We start from the raw sequence: 8,116 nt of genomic DNA, 5'->3' as shown, positions 1-8,116 counted from the left end.
TACTCAAATATTACTGAAATATTAAATACACACCACTCCACAAGACACCAGAGCAGAATTAGGCCATTCAACCCATTGAGTCCACTCTGCCATTTCATCATGACTGATCTCATTCAACTCCCATATCCCTTCTCTCTCACCATATCCCTTCATGCCCCAACCAATCAGGAATTTAATAACTTCTGCTTTAAATATGCCATGGACTTGGTCTCCACCGCAGTCTGTGGTAAAGCATTCCACAGATTAACCACTCTTTGGCTAAAAAAAAAATTCTTCCTTACCTCTTCTAAAAGGTTGTCCCTCAACTTTGAGGCTGTGCCCACTAGTTCTGGATACCCCCACCATAGGAAACATACTCTCCACATCCACTCTATCTAGTCCTTTCAACGTTCAGTAGATTTCAATGAAATCCCCACGCATTCTTCTAAATTCCAGTGAGTACAAGCCTAAAGCTGCCAAACACTTCTCATATGTTAACCCCTTCATTCCTGGAATCAATCTTGTGAACCTACTCTGGACTCTTTCCAATGACAGCACGTCCTTTCCGAGACAAGGGGCTCCAAACTGTTGACAATACTCCCAAGTGTGGCCTGACTAGTGTTGTATAAAGCTTCAGCATTGTCTCCTTGTTTTTATATATTATTCCCCTTGAAATAAATGCTAACATTGCATTTACCTTCTTTACCACAGACTTAACTGTAAATTAAGCTGGGAGTCTTGCACAAGGACTTCTAAGTCCCTCTACACCTCTGATGTTTGAATTTTCTCTCCATTTGGATAATAGTCTGCACTATTGTTCCTTTTATCAAAATGTATTATCATACATTTCACAACGCTATATTCCATCTGCCACTTTTTTGCCCATTCATCCAAGTTGGCCAACTCCTGCTGCAATCACATTGCTTCCTCAGCATTACCTACCCCCCACCTATCTTCAGATCATCCGCAAACTTTGCCACAAAACCTTCTATCTAAATCACTGACAAACAATGTGAAAAGTAGCGATCCCAATACTGACTCCTGAGGAAACCACTAGTCACTGGCAGCCAACCAGAAAAGGCCCCATTTATTCCCACTCTCTGCCTCCTGCCCATTAGCCTTTCCCCTGCTCGTGCCAGTATATTTCCTGTAACGCCACAGGATTTTATCTTGTTAAGCAGCTTCATGTGAGGCACCTTATCAAATGCCTTCTGAAAATCCAAGTAAATGACATCCACTGCCTCTCCTTTGTCTACCCTGCTTGTTACTTCCTTGAAGAACTCTAACAGATTTGTCAGGCAAGATTCACCTTTACAGAAACCATGCTGACTTTGATTTATTTTACCATTTGTCTGTAAGTACCTCAAAACCTCTTCCTTAATTATGGACTGCAACACTTTTCAAATCACAGGTTATGCTAACTGATGTATAATATCCTCTCTTTTATCTTCCTCCCTTCTTAAAGAGTGGAGTGAAATTTGCAAATTTTCAGTCTTCTGGGACCATGCCAGAATCAAGTGATTCTTGAAAGATCATGATCAATGCATCCGTTATCTCTTCAGCAACCTCTCTCAGGATGCTGGGATGTAGTCCATTTAGATCCGGTGTCTTATCCACCTTAAGACCTTTCAGTTTGCCTTGCACTTTTTGCTTTGAAATAGCACTGGCACTCACTCCTGCTCCCTGATACTCACGAACCTCTGATATACAGCTTCTGTCTTCCACAGTAAAGACTGAAACAAAGTACTTATTAAGTTCATCTGCCATTTCTTTGTCCCCCAATACTACCTCACCAGCATCATTTTCCAATGGTCCAATAACACCTCTTACCCCCTCCATTTATTCTTTATATAACTGAAAAAACATTTAGTATCCTGCCCTCATATCTCATCTTTTCCCTTCTTAGAGCTTTTTAGTTGCCTTTTGTCGGATTTTAAAAGCTTCTCAATCATCTAACTTCCCACTCACTGTTGATACCTTACACTGTTGTTTCCTTGGCTTCTATGGAGTCCTTAACTTCCCTTGTCAGCCACGATTGCCTAGCCCTACCATTTGAGAACAACTTCTTCTTTGGGACATATCTATCCTGCACCTTGTGAACTATTCCCAGAAACTTCAGCCACCTCTGTTCTGCTGTTATCCCTGCCAGTATCCACCTGGGAAGCTCATCTCTCATGCCTTTAAATTCCCTTTATTCCATTGCATTGCAATACTGATACATGTAACTTGTGCTTCTCCCTCTCAAATTGCAGTGTGAATTCAATCATATTATGATCACTGCCTCCTCGGGTTTCCTTTACGTTAAGCTGACTAATGAAATCAGTTATTACACAGCACCTAATCTGAGATAGGCTCAAGTACAAGCTGCTCTAAAATGCCATCTCAACAAATTCCCTCTCTTATGATCTGACATCAATCTGATTTTCCCAAACCCCTTGCATATCGAAGTCCCTCATTACAATTGTGACATTACCCTTATTACATGCCCTTTCCAGCTCCCTTTGCAATCTCAACACCCTAACTTGGATATTATTTGGAGGCTTATATATGATGCCCATAATTTTTTTTAACCTTTGCAATTTCTTAACTCCACCCCCAAAGACTCAATATTTTCTGACCCTATGTTACGTCTTTCTAAAGATGCAATTCCATCTCTTACCAACAGAGCCACACCACTCCCTGTGGCTTCCTGCCTGTCCTTTGATGTTAAACTCCCAACTATGACCTTCTTTAAGCCACAACTCAGTGATGCCCACAACGTCAAACCAACCAATCTCTAATTGCACCACAGGTTTGTCCACCTTATTCCGAAAGCTATGCGCATTTAAATACAGCACCTTCAGTCCTGTATTCTTTGCCCTTATGAATTTTGCCTCTGTGGTACAATTTAAGTCTTTGCTCTGTCTACAGTTGTACCCAATCATTGGCTTGTCCTTCCTTACATTCTTGTTACAGATTACATCATCTACTTGTAAACCTGTTGGCTCATCCTCAGCTCTATCATACTGGTCCCCATTCCCCTGCCATATTAGTTTAAACCTCTCCCAACAGCTCTAAGAAACCTGCTTGCAAAGATATCCCCCCACCCCTCCGATTCAAGAGCAACCCATCCCTTTTGTACAGGTCACACCTGCCCCAGAAGAGGTTTTAAATATCCAGAAATCTGAATCCTTGCCCCCCCCCACCCGGTTCCAATTCTTCAGCCATGCACTTACCTGACACCTCATTCTATTCCTATCCTCACTGTCGTGTGGCACAGGCAGCAATCCTAAGGTAACTACCCTTCGGGTCCTGCTTCTCTGCTTCCTTACTAACTCCCTGTATTCTGTTTTCAGGATCTCCTCCCTTTTTCCCACCTATGTTGTTGGTACCAATAAGCACCATGACTTCTGGCTGCTCACCCTCCCTTTTCAGGATATTGTGGATGCATTCAGAAACATCTGAGACCCTAGGAGGCGATCTACCATCCTTTTTGCATCCACAGAACAGCATATCTATTCCCCTAACTATAGCATCCCTTATTACTGCTGCTATCCTCTTCAGTTTCCTGAGCCTCTGAACCAGAGACACAGCTGCTGTTGCCTCCCCCCCCCCCCCCCCCCCCACAACAGTGCTCAAAATGAAGTACTTATTGTTGAGGGGGGCACGACCACAATGGTGCCCTCCACTATCTGTTTTTCTTCTTTCCTTCTCCTGATAGTCACTCATTTATCTGTCTCCTGTGGCTTTAGGCCAACTACCTCCCTGTAGCTCCTGCCTCTCACCTCTTCACTTTCCCTCACAAGCCGAAGGTCATTGAGCTGCAGCTCCATTTCCCTAATATGGTCTCTAAGGAGCTGCACCTCGATGCACCTGGTGCGGATGTGACCATCGGGGAGGTTGGAATTCCTCCCAGCTTACTATAAACTCCAAATCAATAGAAAATGCATCTCAACTATATACACAGTATCACTGTGGAGACTTTCTTACTTCTGTGGGATAATATCTTTCCAGACACTCTGCTTGGTTGAGACTTTTGGGTGTGAAACAATCTCAGGTTCTAGGGCCCCCTCTATGGTCATTGTAGGAGTTGACTCTGAGACTGCAGGAAGTGGTTCCGACAGTCCTGGATGCTTTTCTTCTTCGAGCTTGTGCATCCTGAACTTGGAAAGGTGCATTTAATTCACTGGAGTATTCTCTTATTAAGCCTTCTAGTGCTCCCTTTATGTTCTGGTCTCTTCTCTTGGTTTCCTCATTCACAGCATCATCCGACGAATCCCACTGACTCCTTTCCTTTTGTCCTTCCATTTCTCCAGCTGGGCTTTGGTCCTTGCATCTATAAAAACAAGCAGCTTTTTGTCTTCCACTTGACAATGATCTTAATGCACGCAAAGTAAATACTGTTTCTTTATACTCACCAAAGCTGAACGCTTGTAACTTTCCTGAAGTTCCTTGAATTCTTTTCCAGCTAAAGCCAAGCCACATTTTGCAAGAAACTGCTTGATTAACTCATCACAAGCTTTCTCAGATATGTTGCTTAGAAAATGTGGCATATAAATGGTAGATGGATCTCCAATCAGGTTGTAGTTATCTCAGCCAATCATGTCCTCCTCTTTTTACTACATTGTAGCTCAATGCAACTGGTTGGTTGTATTTTACTGTTACAAATGTCATTCACATGGGTGTTATCTTTTCTCCAGTACAAGTTCTACATTGAATATCTGCTGACTTCAGTTTAGTATCTTTGAAATACCATTCAAATTCATTTTGTGAAATGACTGAAATAGCCAAACTAGTGTCCAATTCCACTTTAATTAATTTGCCATTCTTTCTGGTGTAAGCTATACTGCTTGTCAAATGTTAATTTTCACACTGTAAATCTACAAAGCTACACAGTCCTGTATCACTCCCATCATTATCAGATTTTTCATCAACAGCATACAGATTAGTGCTCTTTCTGAAACTTGAACTTGATTTTTTACCCTTTTCTCTTCCCTATGCAGTCCATTTATTTTTGTCTTTCTGACACGCTCTTTGTATGGGTCCCACTTTCATTTTCTGCAGGTTTTGCTTTTAAACCTACATTTGTTTGGTGACTGTGAGCCTCTGCCACAAGGTAACACAATTTGTTAAGACAAGCCAGTTTCTGTTTCCTTCACACTCACTTTCGTTCCTGACTGCAACTCAATGGCATCTCTGTCTGTGACTTCCATTGAAACAGCAACTTCGACTGTTCTTTTAAATGTAAGTTGTGTTTCAGATTGGAGCTGTTTTTGAATGTTTTATTTTAAGATACCACAAACAAAATGATCTCTCAGCTTATCATTAAGCCTATCACCAAACTGACAATGCTCAGACAATATCTTCAACACAGCCATGCACACTGAAATCTATTCACCTTCCTTTTGATTCCACTTATGAAACCTCAAGCATTCTGCAATCAATGGCTTCAGTTCTATATGTTCCTGCATCAGTTTCACAATATCAGCAAAGCTCATTTCAGATGGTTTGGTTGGAGCAGTTAAACCTTGAAGCAAACTGTATGCCTTTAAAACTAATTAATGCAGCAAAATTGGTACTTGCTTCTCATTGGCTATTTCATTTGCCTTCAAAGTACTGTTTAATTTGCTTTGTAATCAAAGGTGCCAATCTTTCTGATTGTTTTCTGCTTTTTTTTATTTTGATGATCATTATTATCATCACCCAGTACCCACTCATCATGAACCCATGAATTCTTCCATTTTCTGAGTTTTTGGTGCAGAAGGCGCTGCTGCTTTCTGCAGAGAGGGATCAGAGTTGGTGCGTGAAGGCTGTGTGCAGCCTAACAGTGAGTGATTGTCTTAGTCATTTTCCTTGTGGTTGCAAAACCCTGTTGGACATTGGTAATGTGGAACACAACAAGTCTGCTTCGCTCATTTAAAGGCGAATGGCGGGTGTCGGCATGGGGGGTGGTGGGGGGCTGCGTCGCCTCGGTCATAGTAAGTACTAGGCCTTAAGCTGTGGTGTAGCCTGGTTACAGCCATCCAGGGAAGAGGTGTCATTGCTGCTCTCCAGTATTTGCTCAGCAGAAGACTAGCTATATTGTGTCCGACTGCAGACTGCTGCAAACATTCATGGACTCAGGGACTTTGACTATGTATTTTTTGTGTCACTGCATTCTACTGCCATTTTATATGTGCCTTGTGCTGTGTATGACTGTTGTTACTGTGTTTTGCACCTTGGCCCCAGAGTAATGCTGTTTCATTTAGCTGTATGCATGTATGGTTGAACTTAAACTTGAACATGGGTAAGATTGAGGAACAAATGTTTACCAGAATTTTGTGAAATTGTTTCACTGAGTTACAAACCTTGGCTTTCCACTTGAACATAGAAGACATCTCCAAAGTGCAGCAGCATTACAGTATGATTCTGGTGCATCATCCCAAACCTCTAACTACAAGTAGAAGACTTGACCAAGTGGAATATGCTGAAACAATTCAGCATCACATTCCCTTCAGTATTCCAGTCCGGCCTGTTCTAGTATTTAGTCCTTCTTCAGTTCCGTTGTGTCAATTAATAAAATTACTGCGGTAGTAGCATATCAAAATCATGACTTCCATTTTCAAATTTAAATTAACAGGTACTTCAAAGTAAGCAATTTCAAATGTACATTTTGTACAAATTGTTTTTATATTACAGTATAACTTCTGTTTGGTTTAAAAAATAAGTTACATTTATGCCTGGGTGGTCTCGGCTCTGTGGCAAGTTTTGATTCAAGATGCAACATGATTACTGTAAACACTGACTGGGAAAGTGTGCTGGTAAGCTAATGCGCAAGCATTCTGCCAGCAATGTGCAGATAAAGACGGTGTGAAAATGCTGTCAACACAGCTTGGGCTTCCCCTCGCCAGTTTAAAGAAATGCTCTGTGGGCCACTCACAAACAGAAGAACAGCAAATTAAATGGCAGGGTTCCCATGAGCAAAATTAAACTAACCTTTTCTTTCTGCATGGAAAGAGGGTTCAGAATCAGCAATTTTCTGTAGAATATCATAAAAGGTGTATTCATGTGTTTTCAATTACATACAGAATTAAAATATGATAAATAAGTAGAACCACAAACTAGCACAAACTCATTGAAATGAATAATTCATGATCTATTATAAATATGGTAATCTGCAAATCCTGCAACCATCATTCTCAGAAACCATATGATATTGTAACTACCCTATTTTCACACTTATTTTAACCTCTTCCCTACCACTTATCTATTGACATTGGGCCAGAATACTCTTAATGCTTGATATTAAATGGAAAATGAAGCATGTTTATCTGCTGCTCATTTATTCTCTTATCCAGATCTTAAACAGGAATCAGTTAACCCTGATCATAGAGTCATAGAAAATTACAGCACAGAAACAGGCCATTTGACCCTTCTAGTCCACGCTGAACTGTTTAAATTGCCTACTCCCATCGACCTGCACCTGAACCATTGCCCTCCATTCATGTGCCTATCCAATCTTCTCTTGAACGTTGAAATCAACCTCACAGCTTGTTCCACATTCTCACCACCCTCTGAGTGAAGAAGTTTCCCCTTATGTTACTCTTAAACTTTACAACTTCCACCCTTAACCCACAACTTCTAGTTGTAGACCCTCCCAACCTCTGTGGAAAAAGCCTGCTTGCATCTACCCTGTCTAAACCCCCTCATAATTTTGTATACTTCTATCAGATAACACTTCAGTGTCCTAAGTTCCAAGGAATGAAGTCCTAACCTATTTAATATTTTCTTATAACTCATATGCTCCAGACTAAATTGAAATTTGCAAAGCCTAATTTGAAATTTTAAAGGTATATGTCCAAAGTGGAAGTAATTACATGTCAAAAATTAAAAGCTCATCATATGACAGAGCAAGGCTGGCAGAAGAGGAATTCGAGAATCCCCAAGGCAACCAACACATGATGAAAGACAGTGTACATTACTGATCACCGCACTCCAGTAAGGATACTGATGCCCTTGGAGAGGAAGGACAAAATATGAGGGTGTTGTCAGGAGAATTTTAGTTATAAAGAAAGATTAAGCTGTAGATACATAATATTGAAGGCTGATGGGAGATTTATTCAGGTCTAAACAAGTAAACAAGAATGGCTTATGAGTGAATAAAGGTAAATTTTAAACT

The sequence above is a fragment of the Hemitrygon akajei genome, chromosome 8 (genome assembly GCF_048418815.1).
Source record: "Hemitrygon akajei chromosome 8, sHemAka1.3, whole genome shotgun sequence".
Taxonomy (NCBI): domain Eukaryota; kingdom Metazoa; phylum Chordata; class Chondrichthyes; order Myliobatiformes; family Dasyatidae; genus Hemitrygon; species Hemitrygon akajei.
This window is presented reverse-complemented; position numbering follows the sequence as displayed.